This window comes from Cetorhinus maximus, chromosome 1 (assembly GCF_964194155.1).
Source record: "Cetorhinus maximus chromosome 1, sCetMax3.hap1.1, whole genome shotgun sequence".
In the NCBI taxonomy this organism is placed as follows: domain Eukaryota; kingdom Metazoa; phylum Chordata; class Chondrichthyes; order Lamniformes; family Cetorhinidae; genus Cetorhinus; species Cetorhinus maximus.
This window is the reverse complement of record NC_135879.1, coordinates 147,023,367-147,040,917: the sequence shown is the minus strand read 5'-3', so window position 1 is coordinate 147,040,917 and position 17,551 is coordinate 147,023,367. Positions and strand designations below refer to the sequence as shown.

Genomic DNA, 17,551 nt, shown 5'->3' with positions numbered 1-17,551 from the left:
CTTTTGCTTGATGCCAATGCTGCAGGTGACTTTAAACTTAAACCTTTGCTTGTGCACCATTCAGAAAACCCCCAGGACTTTCAAGGGATATTCCAAGGCATTTCTCCCAGTGATATGGAAATCCAATCATAAGGCGTGGATCAATAGGAACATTTTTGAGAATTGGTTTAATCATCATTTTGTGCCAAGTATTAGGGATTATTGCAGCAAAAACAATTTTGCATTTAAAGCATTGTTAACCCTCAACAATGCTCCTGGTCATCCAACCATCCTTGATGACATGCATCCTGACATCAAAGTAGTGTTTCTGCCCCCCAACACCACCTCATTGGTGCAACCCCTGAACCAGGGGATGATTGCAACCTTCAAGGCCTACTATCTTAGGTGCACATTTGCCCAGACCATCAGGACAAATGAGAAGGAAGGTGGACCAACTCTGAAGGAATTCTGGAAGGGCTTCAACATTTACCATACAGTTAAGAACATTGGTGAGGCATGGAATGAAGTCAAACAATGAAATTTGAATGGTGTTTGGAGAAAATCGTGACCTGAGTTTGTGTCTGACTTCCAAGGCATTAGAGACACTGTTGAAGAGGTGATTGAAAGTGTTGTTGAAATGGGCAAAACACTCAACTTAGACATTGCACTAGAGGATGTTGATGAGTTGCACATTCTGAAAGATTAACTAATGAGGACCTCATTGAATTGGAACAGCAAAAAGTGGCAGAGGAAGAAGAAGATGCACCCACTGTTGAAGAGACTCCTCCTCGTAAAGCCTTGACAACACAAGTGTTGGCTGAGGCATTTCAATATATTCAATGTTTGAGGAACATGACCCCAACATTGAACACAGTGCATCAGTGAATAGGGGCATATACAACATGTACAGCTGCTACAGAGAAATTTACAAAGAAAAGAGGAGAACATCATTCCAAACTTCCTTGGACACTTTCTTTAAGAAAGCAGACAAGACTCCAGAAAAACCCGCAGCCAAAAATCCTGAGAAGACTCCAGCCAAGACCCTTCAAAATGTCCAACCAAGAGCCCTTCAAAAAGTCCAGCAAAATCACCTCAAAGAAGTCCTTCCAAATCACCTCAAAAGCCCCGGAAAACATCACCCAGTCAGACCCACCCATGAGCCCAGGAATGTTGAAGGTACGTAAAAAAGAAAATTAAGGCTTTAAAATTTGTTTTTTAGACCATTAGTATGTAGGGGTAATGTACAGTGTGCTGTACAGTACTGTACTATATTTCTAAATGTATTTTTAGCTTATGTTATCTTTTATGTCAACATGATTGATATTTACAATATAAATACATTAATGTTGCTATATTACTCTTCTATAATTGATTGAGTACAAAATTCTGGGTTATTTTGGTGAAAATAGGGTATCAGGCCTTGGTTCAAGAACCAATCCCCCATTTATAACATTGCTCTTATGGGAAAATCAGTTTTGAGTTACTACGTTTCGACTTAAGACATGGTTTTTGGGAACCAATTGTGTCCTAAGTCCGATAACTGTGTATAGTAACTCCATGGGTATCTGCAATATAGCTTGCAGAGCTCCAAAGCACAGAAATTTGTTATGGCCTAATTTCACGTGCAAAACTCACAGTGACACGCAGAATGCATCTGAACCTGGATGTGCAATGCTCAGATGGAATTGGTCCTCGGGCCTCATTCTAATAATTGAGGTGAGCTGCTTCCAAATCTTTGGCCCTTTCAGTGATGAGTTCTTCTTTCACTATACAGCCATAAACAGCTAGATTTAAAATTTGAGACATAGGGGTCTGGGAGTCAATGTAATCCAATGAGGACAGGAGTGATAGGTGAGTGTTGCAGGACATGATATAGGCAGGAGATTAACGTATGAGTTGAATTTTATGGATGGTGCAGGATACAAGGCAAGCCAGGAGGACATTGGAACCATTGAGTCAGGAGGTGGAAAAGAAATGGAAGGTGTCAGTAGCAGATGGACTGATTTAAGAATGGAAGGAGATTATGTTCCTGAGGTACAAGTTGATGGCCTTTGCAGCGGAGATGATTTGGGCTCAGAATCTCAACTTGGTGCCAAATATGTCGCCGAGGTTGCAAACAGTTTGATCCAACCTGAGGCAATGGTTACGGAGGGAGATGGAATGTAGATGAAGGTAGAGATTGAGACAGAAACAAAAGACAATAGCTTTGGTCTTCCCAAATTGCAGCAAAAGAAACTGCAACTCATTAGGAGTGAATGTTGGACAAACAGGCTGACAGCACAAACAGATTGCAAAAGCTGAGACAGGTGGTGAACAGTTAGACCTAGGTGTCATCAGCTTATAAGTGGATACTGCCACTACGTCTTTGATGATGTTGCCAAAGGGCAGCAGGTAGACAAGTAAAGGCTGGGCTGCGGGGAAGGGGGTTTTTAAAGATAGAAACTTTGAAGACACCACAGGTGTAATGGTGTGGGGGTGGGAAGTGAAACCATTTCAGGGGATGCTTCTGGATCGTACAGAAATTATAAGTGCTAAAGCAGCTGAAGAGCAACAATAACCACATAATGAATGAAAGAAAACTTTTCTTTTCACAGAGAATGCTTCCCTGACTGCTGATGCTCCAAGGCATATCTGTCCTTTCCAGAATTCTGGAAAATCCAGCTAAGCATAAAACTCCTGTTTGATTCATTGTTGTGACTGGGTTACCTGTTTCACATATTTAATGTCTGAAGTCTGGCAATTGTCATATAGGTCAGCGGCTGGTATCTATTAAAAAAAGGTGGCATAGAAGAAGTGGAAGACAGCACCTATCCTAACACTCTCAAACATACAATAGTTCCAGACTTGCAACTACATAAAGGCAAACCTATCCAGGTCATTCTCTGTGTCAACTGCGTATGTGATTGATTTAAGAAAGTCGCCCTGGGACGATGTACCTTGCCGTTAGGGAAACCATGGTACCTCATCTCTCATGCTGAGGAATATTTGTCTTGCAGCCATTCTCTCATTTGCAAGCATTTACAATCCTCCTTCTGGATGGTTGTGGAATTAAACACTGTGCCAGCCAATTTCACAGAAGACTGCGTTATGGAAAAATAAATTCTGAAAATAACTCATTGGGCAGAATTTTACGTTCTGCGGGCAGGCACGTGCCCGACCCGAATGGGTGCAAAATCTCACAAGATTACATCAGGCGAGCGTCCGATATCATTGTGCATTCGCGCGATATTTCACTCAGCGGGATCACATGGCAGTCGGAACAGCGCCCACCAACAATTAAGCGGGTAATTAAGATCATTAAAAGTGTAATTGTCAGCAATTTTTCGTGGCCAGTCCAACCTTACAGTTGGCAGACGGGTCAATCGGCCCAGCAGGCTTTACGTTTTTGATGAAACCTCATCCAAGGGCGGGATGAAATCTCCGTTAGGATTTAAAATAAAAAGGAATATCTGGGGACTGTTGTTTTTTAAATGAAGTTTGCTTTCAGTTGCTTGATTGTGCTGCATTGACATTTTTTGCAGCGTTTTTGTGCTTCCTTTTATTATTTGGAGGTCTGCAGCTCCCTGAGGCAGCTGTTGGCCTTCAGGTAGCTCAGTGGAAGCAGTCACCAATACCCATGGTGACATCGGCACCCGCCCTCTTCCCATCCCCATCAGTAGTGCTGAGTCTTTCTCGGGGCGCGTTTCACGCTGGCTGGCTGTTAATCGGCTTGCCAGTGTGAAATCACAGTCAGGGGCCAATCGCGGCCGGGGACCGTTTCCCATCCGCTTCAGGGCTCACCGATCGTGTGCGCCCAATGAGCGCAAAATTCAGGCCATGGAGTGGAAAAATGGGCAATTCGCAAGGAAAACCTCCTGGATCTCTGGAACAAAACACATTTCCCACAAATCATAGGAAATCTTTAAAATTCAAAAAATGAGATGAGATTGCAGATGCAATTCTTCCACAGAGGGGAAAAGCTGAAAGCCACAGATACCTTTGGAAATGGTGAGTCATTCGGATAGCACTTTCCAAATCTGCTAACAAGGGGTGAGTTATCATTCACCATTTTACACATTCTTCTGATATCAGTGGTGTTACAGGGCATGGTGCATGACAGTTGGACACAAGCAGCTCTTACTGAACCCCATTTAAAACTTTTTTTGGTTCTAACTAAATTCTAATATGATTTTTTCAAAAACAACTCTTTAATGTATTCACATTAATTAATGTTAATTACCATAGGCCAGCCACTACCCTTTTGCAGTGCAGTATTCCCTAAGCTAATTAAATTACAACCTCCTTATTTGGTTGAAATATAAATGTAGTAATTTTGAGAGAATAAACATTTACTAACTGTATATGACTTGATTTTATACATATATATAGAACATGCAACAGTCCTAAATACAATATCTTTTGTCTAATTATAATATATGCTGAGTAATGGACAACAAAATAGGCAACTCTGCCTTTCAGACAAGTGGAACCATTCTGATGAGCAACTGGCACAATTGTTGACTGTAAAATACATCTCTGTGGAAAACAGAGACATAATTATATCTACACAAAATGGAACCTTCAGGTTCTATTACCAGAGGCCATAGTACAAAATGAATCAAACATTGTCCTTGCAAGATATGCCACATATAATGTTCTTTCATTCAGAATTACACCACGTAAGAAATAGCTAGAGAGACAAATCCAGTCACAGCATTTGCAGCACCTGCATTTAAATAGCAAAGTGTCTGTACAGTACTCAATGACAGGCACCATCATTGTCTTGAAGGCAGATTTAGATTTTAAATCCCTGAAATGAGGTCTGGATAGCTCTGAATTTAATATTGGTAAGTTGGCATATTCATTTCAATTTTATATGAACTGTATCAATATTTAATTCATTTCTAATTCAGAAGTAATGGAAAGTCAGAACTAATACCTAGGGCAGTTTTAGTTTACCAGGATGTTCAGGGAGATTGCATTTCCTTTATATATTTCAAAAATAAAACTGCAATTTTTCCCAGCATTCTAATGTAAGCAATACTTTTTTTTATTCATTACTGGGCCAGCATTTATTGCTCATCTCTAGTTGCCCTTGAGAAGGCGGTGGTGAGCTACCTTCTTGAACCGTTGCAGTCCATGTGGTGTAGGTACACCCACAGTGCTGTTGGAAAGGAAGTTCCAGGATTTTGACCCTGTGAAGAAACAGCGATATATTTCCAAGTCAGAATGGTGAGTGACTTGGAGGGGAACTTCCAGGCGGTGGTGTTCCCATCTTCTGCTGCCCTTGTCCTTCTAGATGGTAGTGGCCGTGGGTTTGGAAGGTGCTGTATAAGGAGCCTTGATGAATTCCTGTAGTACATCTTGTAGATGGTACACACTGCTGCTACTGTGCGTCGGTGGTGGAAGGAGTGAACGTTTGTGGATGTGGTGCCAATCAAGCGGGCTGCTTTGTCCTGGATGGTGTCAAGCTTCTTGGGTGTTCTGGGAGCCGCACTCATCCAGGCAAGTGGGGAGTATTCCATCACACTCCTGACTTGTGCCTTGTAGATGGTGGACAAGCTTTGGGGAGTCAGGAGGTGAGTTACTTGTCGCAGGATTCCTAGCTCTTGCTCTTGTAGCCACAGTATTTATATGGCTAGTCCAGTTCAGTTTCTGGTCAATGGTAACCCCCAGATGTTGATTGTGGGGGATTCAGTGATGGTAATGCCTTTGAAAAATGCCATTCAAAGGACAATGGTTAGACTCTCTCTTGTTGGAGATGGTCATTCCCTTGCACTTGAGTGGCGCGAATGTCACTTGCCACTTGTCAGCCCAAGCCTGGATATTGTCCAGATCTTGCTACATTTGGAAATGGACTGCTTCAGTACCTGAGGAGTCACAAATGGTGCTGAATATTGTGCAATCATCAGCGAACATCCCCACTTCTGACCTTATGATGGAAGAAAGTTCATTGATGAAGCAGCTGAAGATGGTTGGCCCTAAAACACTACCCTGAGGAACTCCTGCAGTGATGTCCTGGAGCTGAGATGACTGATCTCCATCAACCACAACCATCTTCCTTTGTGCTAGGTATGAATATAACCAGTGGAGAGTTTTCCCCCTGATTCCTATTGACTACAGTTTTGCTAGGGGTCCTTGATGCCACACTCAGTCAAATGCAGCCTTGATATCAAGGGCAGTCACTCTCACTTCACCTCGGGAGTTCAGCTCTTTTGACCATGTTTGAACCAAGGCTGAGGTGAGGTCAGGAGCTGAGTGGCCCTGGTGGAACCCAAACTCGGCATCAGTGAGCGGGTTATCGCTAAGCAAGTGCCGCTTGATAGCACTGTTGATGATCCCTTCCATTACTTTACTGATCATTGAGTGTAGACTGATGAGGCGGTAATTGGTTGGGTTGGATTTGTCCTGCTTATTGTGTATGAGGACATACCTGGGCAATTTTCCACATAGCAGGGTAGATGCTAGTGTTGTAGCTGTACTGGAACAGCTTGGCTAGGGGTGCAGCAAGTTCCGGAGCACAAGTCTTCAGTACTATTGCCAGAATATTGTCAGGGCCCATAACCTTTACAGTATCCAGTGCCTTCAGTCGTTATTTGATATAATGTGGAATGAATCAAATTTACTGAAGACTGGCATCTGTGATGCTGGGGACCTTTGGAGGAGGCCAAGATGCATCATCTACTTGGCACTTCTGGCTGAAGATTGTAGCTAGTGTTTCAGCCTTATCTTTTGCACTGATGTGCTGGACTCCCCCATCATTGAGGATGGGGATATTTGTGGAGCCTCCTCCTCCAGTGAGTTGTTTAATTGTCCACCACCATTCATGACTGGATGTGGCAGGACTGCAGAGCTTAGATCTGATCCGTTGGTTGTGGGTTTGCTTAGCTCTATCTATCATTTGCTCCTTATGCTGTTTGGCACGCAAGTAGCCCTGTGTTATAGCTTCACCAGGGTGACACCTCATTTTTAGGTATGCCTGGTGCTGTTCCTGGCATGCCCTCCTGTACTCTTCATTGAACCAGGGTTGATCCCTTGGCTTGATGGTAATGGTAGACTGGGGGAAATGCCAGGCCATGAGGTTATAGATTGTGTTTGGGTACAATTCTACTGCTGCTGATGGTCCACTGCGCCTCATGGATGCCTAGTCTTGAGTTGTTAGATCTGTTCAAAATCTAACCCATTTAGCACAGTGGTAGGGTATCCTCAATGTGAAGGCAGGACTTCGTCTCCACAAGGACTGTGCAGTCTTCACTCCTACTGATACTGTCATGGACAGATGCATCTGCAGCAGGCAGGTTGATGAGGATGAGGTCAAGTATGTTTTTCCCTCATGTTGGTTCCCTCACCAACTGCCGCAGACCCAGTCTAGCAGATATGTCATTTAGGACTCGGCCAGCTCAGTCAGTAGTGTTGCTACTGAGCCACTCATGGTGATGGACTTTCAAGTCCTCTACCCAGAGCACATTCTATGCCCTTGCCACCCTCAGAGCTTCCTCCAAGTGGTGTTAAACATGATTCTGATTCATCAGCTGAGGGAGGGTGGTATGTGGTAATCAGCAGGACGTTTCCTTGCCCATGTTTGACCTAATGCCACGAGACTTCATGGGGTCCAGAGTTGATGTTGAGGACTCCCAGGGCACTCCCTCCTGACTGTGTACCACTGTGCTGCCACCCCTGCCGGGTCTGTCCTGCCGGTGAGACAGGACATACCCAGGGATGGTGATTGTGGTGTTTGGAACATTATCTGTAAGATATGATTCCGTGAGGATAACTATGTCAGGCTGTTGCTTGACTAGTCTGTGAGACAGCTCTCCCAATTTTGGCACTAGCCCCAGGCGTTAGCAAGGAGGACTTTGCAGGGTCGATAGGGCTGAGTTTACCGTCGTGGTTTCCGGTGCCTAGCTCAATGTCAGGTGGTCCGTTCAGTTTCCTTTAATGAGACTTTGTAACAGTTGGATACAACTGAGTGGCTTGCTCAGTTGATTCCTATTGACTCCAGTTTTGCTAGGGCTCCTTGATGCCACACTCGGTCAAATGCTGCTTTGATTTCAAGGGCAGTCACTCTCACCACATCTCGGGAGTTCAGCTCTTTTGTCCATGTTTGAACCATGGCTGTAATGAGGTCAGGAGCTGAGTGGCCCTGAGTGAACCCAAACTGGGCGTCAGTGAGCAGGTTGTTGCTAAGCAAGTGCTGCCTGATAGCACCATTTCAGAGGGCACTTAAGAGTCAACCGCATTGCTGTGCGTCTGGAGTCACATATAGGCCAGACCAGTTAAGGACAGCAGATTTCCTTCCCTAAAGGACATTAGGGAACCAGATGGGGTTTTACAACAATCAGCAATGGTTTCATGGTCATCATTAGACTTTTAATTCCTGATTTTTATTGAATTCAAATTCCGCCATCTGCCATGGTGGGATTCAAACCTGGGACTCTGGATTACCAGCGACAATACTACTACCCCATCGCCTGCCCTGAATATAGTGATGTGTGTGTGTGTGATTGTCTCTGACTAATTCTATGAACTGTAAATGGATATTCCTTTACATGTCTCTTTATATTTATTCTGTTCAATTCTTCTTGCACTTTTGGTAATGAAGAAAATCATAGAAATGTGACACACCATGAGTAATTTTAGTTTTTATTGTGCAATTTCCTTCTGAATTGAAGTCAACAGAAAAGAAGATCAACTGAGGTGTACAACAGACTCTGTGGAGTCTCATCCACTGGGTGTACGTATAGGAAAATTGGATGGGCCACGACCATGGTTTCTCAATACTCTCCATAAATATCAACTTGTCCAAATCTCTGCTGCTCATATCCTGTTCCTTACTGACATGCTTGCCATACATCCCCCAATGCATTAATTTTAAATAATTATCTCTCTCTGTAATCTCCTTCAGCCCTACATCTCCCCTAACACTCCATTCCTCTGACCCAAACTTTTTGTGTATAATCTCCTAACTTTACCCCTTCAGCCTTTCGCTGGGTCCTACTCACCTGAATTATTCTAATGCTGTAGGCCTTTAACTACGCACTCTCCTTTTATAAAAGCCTCTCAAGATTCAGCTGAAGAGTTGATCTCCAGGTAAGGACTGGAATTATTTGTATTTATATATATTTATTAATTCAATCATGGGATGTCAGCATCACTGGCAAGGCCAGCATTTATTGCCCATCCCTAATTGCCCCTGACAATGTGCTAGTGAGCCGCCTTCTTGAACTGCTGCAGTCCTGTGGTGTAGGTACAGCCACAGTGCTGTTAAGGAGGGGGTTCCAGGATTTTGGCCCAGTGACAAGGCAATAATGGTGATATATTTCCAAGTCAGGATGGTGAGTGGCTTGGAGGGGAACTTGCAGGTGGTGGTGTCCTCATGTGTCTGTTACCCTTGTCCTTCTAGATGGTAGTGGTCGTGGGTTTGGAAGGTGCTGTTGAAGGAGCCTTGGCGAGTTGCTGCAGTGCATCTTGTATAAGCTGTCAACTGTGTGCCGGTTGTAGAGGGGGTAAACATTTTCATTGGTGGATGGGTGCTGATCAGACAGGCTGCTTTGTCCTGGATAGTGTAAAACTTCTTGAGTGTTTTTGGAGCTGAACCTATCCCGGCAAATGAAGAGTATTCCATCAAATTCCCTATTTATGCCTATTAGATGGTGGCCAGGCTTTGGGGAGGGAGGAGGTGAGGAACTTGCTGCATAAATCCGAGCCACTGGCCTGCTTTTGTAGCCACAATATTTTTATTATTGGTCCAGTCCAGTTTCTGGTCAATGGATATTGATAGTGGGGGATTCGCCAATGGTAAAGCCATTGAATGTCAAAGAGAGATGGTTAGATTCCCTCATGTTGGAGATGGTCATTGCCTGGCATTTTTATGGCATAAATGTTACTTGCCATTTATCAGCCCAAGCCTGAATGTTCTTCAGGTCATGCTGCATGCAGGCATGGATTGCTTCATTACCAGCATACATCTCAATTTTGGACCTTATGATGGGAGGATAGTCATTGATGAAGCAGCTAAAGATGGTTGGGCCTAGGACACTATTCTGAGGATTTCCTAAAGTGACATCCTGGGACTGGGATGATTGACCTCCTACAAACACAATCATCTTTCTTTGTGTTGGGTATGACTCCACCCAATTAAGTGTTATGCCTCCTGATTCCCACTGACTCCAATTTTGCTAGGGCCCCTTGATGCTACACTCGGTCAAATGCTGCCTTGATGCCAAGGGCAGTTCCTCTCACCTCAGGTTCAGCTCTTTTGTCCGTGTTTGTACCAAAGCTGCAATGATGTTAGGAGCTGAGTGGCCCTGGTGAAACCCAAAGTGAGTGTCAATGAGCATATTGTTACTCCCTATCTTGAGTCCAAGGTTTCAATGCATGACCAGAACTTATCAGCAGTGGATAAATTCACTTAACTTGACAATACACTCTCTCAAACTATCTAATTTGATGATGCACCCACCAGAACCTTTCCAAATACCCCAGATGATGAACATGGTCATTTTCCCCTCGAAGGATTAAAAAGAAAAGCTGACAACAGAGTAAAATCTTCATGGGGGATATAGAAGATTGTAAATAGTAAATTTGGAATATTTGGAAAAGTTACTGATGCAATGAATTTCTAGTGCTAATTTGGCTCAGTTGATAGCACTCTCACATTGGAAGTTATATGATTGTGGAATCAAGCCCCAATATTGTTTAAGAACATTGGGTGGAATTTTCCCTACCCGTTGGCAGGTTTGGCAGCATGAGTGAACAATATAGCGAGAAGGCCAAAAATCAGTTTCACAACATCATGAAACCAGTTTGCAATCGTCCATTCTGCCCGTCAATGGCAGGCCATATCTCCAGCCATCGGACGCTGGTACGTTATTGTAAATACATCTGCATATCATTATAAGCCCAGCTCACCAAAATCATTCCCCCATACTGGATCATCTGAGCACACTGGCGTGATTGCACGCTGACGTGTTCCATAACTGTACATAAGCAATGCGCACCTGGCAAGCTCGGGACTTCAAGGTTTGTTTGCCTACCTTGTTTCGGGCAGCACTCACAGTCATCAGCACCAGGCTTTGCAGGCAGCACCACATTACTTTTAGGGCGGTTCACGGGCAGGTCTCTACCTACCAGACCAGTCATGAGGTGGGGGTGGCTTTTCAATGGCTGCATGGCTAGGGCTTGCTTGGGGAAGGGAGAGAAGTGACCTCAGGCAAAGGAAGAGGCTGCAGGACAAGGCTGTACTGGAGAAGTGGGTGATCCCAGGGTGTGTGTGGGGGCACACCATCCACTACCTTGAACATTCGCTCCCTCCACCACCAGCATACAGCAGCAGCATCTTTGAGGTGCTCTGCAGCAACCCGCCAAGGCTCCTTTGATATCACCTTCCAAACCGACAAACTCTCCCATATAGAAGAACAAGGACAGCTGATGCATGGGAACACCTGCAAGTTCCTCTCCAATTCACACATCATTCTGACCTGGAACTAAATCCTTCCTGGTTGCTGGGTCAAAATCTTGGAACTTCCTCCCAAACAGCACTATGGGTGTAGCTACACCACATGAACTGCAGAGGTTCAAAAGGACGGCTCACCACCACCTTCTCAAGAACAATTAGGAATGGACAATAAATTGCTGACAATGCTCACATCTCAATAATTAATAACAAAATACCTTCAACTGCAGAGAATGGTACATAACACAAGAACACGAAAAACAAGGAAAGTCTATCTGCACTTTTCTTAAATAGCAAACTCCAATAAAAGATTTTTAAAAAATCAATATTATCTTCATGACATGTTACTTTTTGCTTCAGATGGGATTAGTGCCAGGCGGACAGTGAATCATTAGGATGAGTGATACAATAATGTTCTTCAACAATCTACAAAGTTAATTAATTACAACGTTTTCCAAACTCCTTTTCAGGGAAGTAGTGCCTTTTAAGAGATCAGAAGTAAATTGGAATGGATTGAGAATAATTGAGACTTTAATAATAATAATGAAAACAATGAGTGAATTCAACTGTATTATTATCTGAACCATATGACATAGGAGCAGAAGTAGGCCATTCAGCCCATCGAGACTGCTCCGCCATTCAATGAGATCATGGCTGATCTGGTAACCCTCAACTCCACTTTCCTGCCTTTTCACCATAACCCTTGATTCCCTTACTGATTATAAGACCATAAGACGTAGGAACAGAAGTTGGAAGTATTCACCAAACTACCTTAAAAGAAGCCGATTGCTGGCATGTGATCTTTTTAGACAAATCCTGCTCCACTTGTCTTTTCTTAAAATGACATGATCCTTTCAGCCCAAGAAGAATGTTTTCCTTTTAGATCCCACCCCTGACAATGTAATAGTCATGATAAATGGTTGTGGCATCATTACTACCCTCTAAGAGTATTTACATGAAGGCTGGTACTCAGTGCACCGGTGAGTGAAGGAACTAGAGTGGCTTTCTTGCTATGTTGGTTCATACAGGCTCTTGTAACCATCAATCAACTTTAATACTTTGGCACTCTTCCAACAAATTCAATGTTTTATTTTAACAGACAATGCAGTATACACCAGCATGCAATAGTAGAAATTTTCTCTTTTGCTGATTTCAATTCTCCACATTAGAGCTGCAAATTGAAACATCTATCCGTCAAAAACTAATTTAAACTCTTCTCTCCAAACGTTTGTAATTTAAGTAAAAAATTCTCTGTTTTACTTTTTCGAATCCCAGTCCCACTGGCATCTGATCATATTACATATGAAGGAAGGCTATTTCCACAAAAAAAGTTAAATTCCTGAAACAAATGTTGTCATTTCATCTGGGTTGAAGTTCACTGCCAATTACCGAGACTCACTGAACTCAATCATTAAACAAGAAAAACTGAATAAAAACAATCATTTAAAACAGAAGAGAAGTTAGGGATAAGGAATGATCACTCTGCCCACCAAAGGTCATCCTTCTAGCACAATAACTAAAAGAATGACTTCTGTGGAATTTAACTGTATTTTGAATAACCCCAATCCTATTGCCTCAGTTACTTAGATTATTTTGAACACTTGATTCAATTGGATGTGTTGTACCTACTGGGATATAAACAGATCTTTATCTTTCCCACTTTAACATTGAAAAAGTCATTTTTTTAGTCTCTGCTACATTAAGAATTTTTGCCCATCAGTATAGACAAAACACATACTAATAACACTTACATCAGCTCCAGAAAATATATTGAAGCCTTCTCTCTTCAGGCCAACCCCATTTTTACACCACCGGATTAGTTTTCAAGATCTTTCTTGTCAAGCATATTAAATTTTCACAAGGTACTGAAATATGTTCAAAGTTTTCCTGAATCTTCAAAATCTTACTAAATAGGTTGTGCATACATATCAGTTCAAGCCTTATTGCAAACATTTCTGTTTATACCTACATTAGGTGCAGGTGCCACACAAATAAATTCATTTCGACTTCATTGTAGAGTATGTACTTACAAATGACAACGGAATGTCAATCACACAATTCATGAGAAAAGAAAATGCAATGAAGCAAACCAATGGCAAAAGAACTGAAAAATCAGTAACAGAGCTATGAACATTTGCAACATTTTATTTCACAGAATCACAGAATTGTTACGGCACAGGTGGTGGCCATTTGGCCCATTGTGTCTGCACCGGCTCTTCAAATGAGCATCATGATTTGGTGCCATTCTGCTTTTTCCCTGCACCCTTGCACATTGTGTCTATTCAAATAATCATCTACTGCCCTCTTGAATGCATCAATTGAACCTGCCTCCAATGATAGAAATGATAAAAACAATGAGCATATTATATAAACTTAAAACAAGTGTATTTTTTTATTTGTAAATTTATTTTAATGCTTCAGCAGCTATGTAGTTTCTTCTTCTTAATTCTCACATTATGACTTGCTCTAAATCTAATGCAAATCTCTAAGTAGTAATGCAGAATTTTAAACAACAAGACAAAGAATTCTTGACCTGCCAAAATTCTGAGGTCCCAACAATCACTGTGTAAAATTGTGATTCTAATTTCCAACCTGACTTATTAATAAACTAAGTTTTTAACAAAATAGGTAAACACTTACAGCACAGCCTGCATGTTCAGGCACACAACCTGAATATGCAATTCAAATCAGTGTTGCTGGGAAAAGGGTGTTTTATATTAAATTTTCTGAGTTCATAATTGCTGAGTTCATAACAATCTCTGTTTCAAAGTGGTCCTTACAACTGATCAACTATTATTTTTGAAATAATTTTAAAGTAAGACTGTACTACAAACTACTTTCTATCAACCAGAATCAATACATTCCAATAAACTATCTACTACTAATTTACAACATTAGGATGAACTATTAAATTGGGCTTTACAATAGCCTGTTCATTTGGCTGTGTTTCTTGAGGTGTCACAAATGTACATAGTATTATGGTTTCTCCTTTGAACTTGCACAATTCAATGACTGTAGATGAGATGGATTGGGTTGCATTCAATACTGATTGTATGCCCAGCCCTACTTATTAAGAATGGTCAGCTCTTCAAGGGCATAATAGGTTATCTTATGTTGTGTGCATGCAGCATTAGCATTCTCCCTAGCAATATATTACAATATATTATAAAGAATAGGATAGAATACAATGAATCAAGTTATTTTTCATGGCAATTCACTCTGGTATTTGATTATGAATAATATACTCAAAGATATGCAATCATTATGCTCTCTGAAATCTGTGAATGCAAAATATTCAATGTTGGAATAAAGAAAGCTGATGAAAGATTTGAAAGATGGCTGAGTTATTTACATATCTTATCATCCTCTTAGAATCTATATCTGTGTGCATGTAGTGAAATCAATAGCAATCTGCCTGTTGTCTACTTAATAAATCAAGCAGCGCACTTTTACCGTACAGGGAGGGCTCTACTGGAGATTAATCCCCACCTACATTTAATTTTAATTTAAATATAAATAGACAATATATCAAAGGATGGTGCCTTACAACAACAAACCGGCCTCTTAACAAAACCATATTCTAAATGGAAAAGCTGTCATATTGCTTTTTGTTGTGGTAAAGGAAGCGTTTTCTAGAGCAAGACGAATATTTATTCAGAACAGGGCAGGAGATCTTCCACTAAACAAAATGGGCAACATGTCAGGCAATAACACTGCACAGCTAATGTCAAATACAAAAACAAAATTGCAATTATGCCATTTGAAGCTGGCGGAATGCTTTTAAAACACCCTTTTCCCAGCGGCACCGATTTGAATCGCATATTTTTTGCTCCATATAAATGAGTCAGCGATCACTGAGAACACAGGGAAGATTTGTAAACAAAAAATGCAAAATCTAACACAGTAACCTTAGACATGAAAACGTCATTTTCGATGTGTTTATAAATCATATTGAAAACCCGCTGTGATTTACTGATCGATCCACCTCCTGATTTTTCACGAGCATCTGATTTACGGTGACTGAGCAACTGCCTTTTCCTCTGGCTGACCTTTGCATCGCTTTGCCAGGTACTCCTGCTCCCTGGTTTCTTGCACTATCAATAAACACATGGTTCACTAACACATACATAAAGCTACAAGAACTGGCATCACAGTATACCATAAAACAGAAATCAACACCATCCATCATTTTCGCGAGGTTTAAAATAAAACAGCCATACCTTACATCTAATTCACCAGTTCAATCCTTGATCACATTTCTCCCCTTCGCTTTCTGCGTTGATCGCTACACGTTATGGCGTTTTCTTTTTGTTGTTGTTGTTGCTGCTTTGGGATGTGCCAGTAGGATGATGTGCAGTCCAGAGGTTTGGGTCTATTCTGCCTCCATTGCTGCTTCTACTGAGGGAGGACCAGAATGTGGCAAAGAGCTGTCTCCTGAATAATCCCACTCTCCCTATATGGACCATAGATCAGCCCTTTCTCCATCCACGTGGGGAGTGACAGGAACTGCTCCTGCTTGCAGCTGTATGGGGTGCTTCTCATCGATCTCGTTTCAATAAAGCTGCACTCCCCTAATACAGTAAAATAATCACTATTCAATGTAATTGTTAAACTTTGAATCAATCCTGCAAGTGTAGATTATAATTAGGATGCCTTGTGAAACGTAATGTCAATTATAGCAAAGCATCCTGTTCTTCTTGAGTTTACTGAATGGATTAAATGACCAATTATGTTACTTTTCATTAAAGTGTATTTGCTGAAGATCCTCGATGCAAATGAAACCATAACCTGTATAAACATGATTCTATTTTCTATTGCGAGATCTAAATGTTCATCCTGTCCTTAGCTTTGTTTATTTTTCCATTTGCCCAACCCCCGCCCCCCCGGGGGGTATCTCACCAAATATCTCTTGACAGCAGACCAGAATCACCTGGGTCCCAGAGTCCCAAGTACAGATCAAGCATCAGCCAGCTGATTGGTTTCAACAAAACACAACCCAAGCACATTAACACGTCCGTTTTGCTTAATTCATTTCAACGCTGCCCCCACCTAGCGGTTTAACCTGCAGCTCACGAAACTCCCTCTCCATCACCTCTGGTAACCCCGGTGATTCCCGAATGACAGGGTGTGGCCAATAACCGCTGGCGAGTGGTTATATCAATTAATAAAGCTTGACTATGTACTGGGTCGCCAATTCGGAAACATGATCCTGTGCAACTGCAACCGAGGAGAGATTCTATGCATTAAGATATTTCAGTAGCTGGATTGAAGCTAGCTTGGATGGAGAGCTCCCTGATAATCTTTTCTGCAATCATATTTTCTTAAAATTAAAACAGTTTTTGAAACATTTTACCATTCTTTCACAGCTGTTCACATAGACGTGCTTGTGGAACGACTGGCATGTGTTAACTTACCCTGCCAAATTATGCGTGTTCAGACTAGAGTGATTCAGCTGATAACAGTGTAAAATCACACTTTTTAATGTATATTTCAAAGTTGGAAATAAAAACCGAGATGACAAAAGACACCAGGCACAGTGTTACAATTTTATCCCATTCCCTTTTCCCACAACCTTACCCTGTTTTCATGGCAGAACATGGTTCAGAGATACAGTAGGCTCAACTCTTTCTGGTACCCTGGCAATAATGTTTATGAAAGGTCCAAGTCTTAAAGCCCTGATTGATTTCCCCTTCTTTTATGCCTATAATTATTGCAGACAGTGCAGCTCCCACTCACAATTATTCAGAGACTGGAACATTGTCAGGTAGCTTAGTAATTAAGACCAATAGATCTGGAAATTTAGCTTTTCGCTGGCATTGTCATAAGCGCATATTATACATTAATGCATATTTTCAATTTTCTACTCCTTCTCTCTTGAAATTTCTGCCACAGGTGGGATTTGGTTCCATGGGGGCCAGTGGTTCTCCAGTAAATTATCCAAGGGATGATTTTTTATTTGTAAGCTCAAGTTAATGCTGACAAGTTTTTTAACTGTAGAGGGTATAACAGCTCTGATCCTGTTCTTATCTCTCATCTGCAAACAGGCATTTTCCAGCAGGAGTCATTGACTAGTAATCAGGAGCAGAAACTTATTTACATTTTCACCTGCTAGGCAATTGTGACACTCCGATGGTATCT

General features: G+C 41.8%; 1 protein-coding gene across 4 annotated transcripts in view; it reads right to left on the bottom strand.

Annotated features, from left to right (window-relative positions):
• Positions 1–15,865, bottom strand: part of cracd (capping protein inhibiting regulator of actin dynamics) — a 310,373-nt gene extending 294,508 nt beyond the window's left edge. For 3 of the 4 annotated variants that reach the window (XM_078548153.1, XM_078548164.1, XM_078548173.1), the window contains exon 1: positions 15,634–15,799. The gene's annotated coding sequence lies outside the window, so the exon portion shown is untranslated. Of the gene's footprint in view, positions 1–15,633 lie in introns of all 4 variants that reach the window. The other variant, XM_078548144.1, reaches the window with a different exon arrangement.
• Between the last annotated feature and the right edge of the window lie 1,686 nt (positions 15,866–17,551).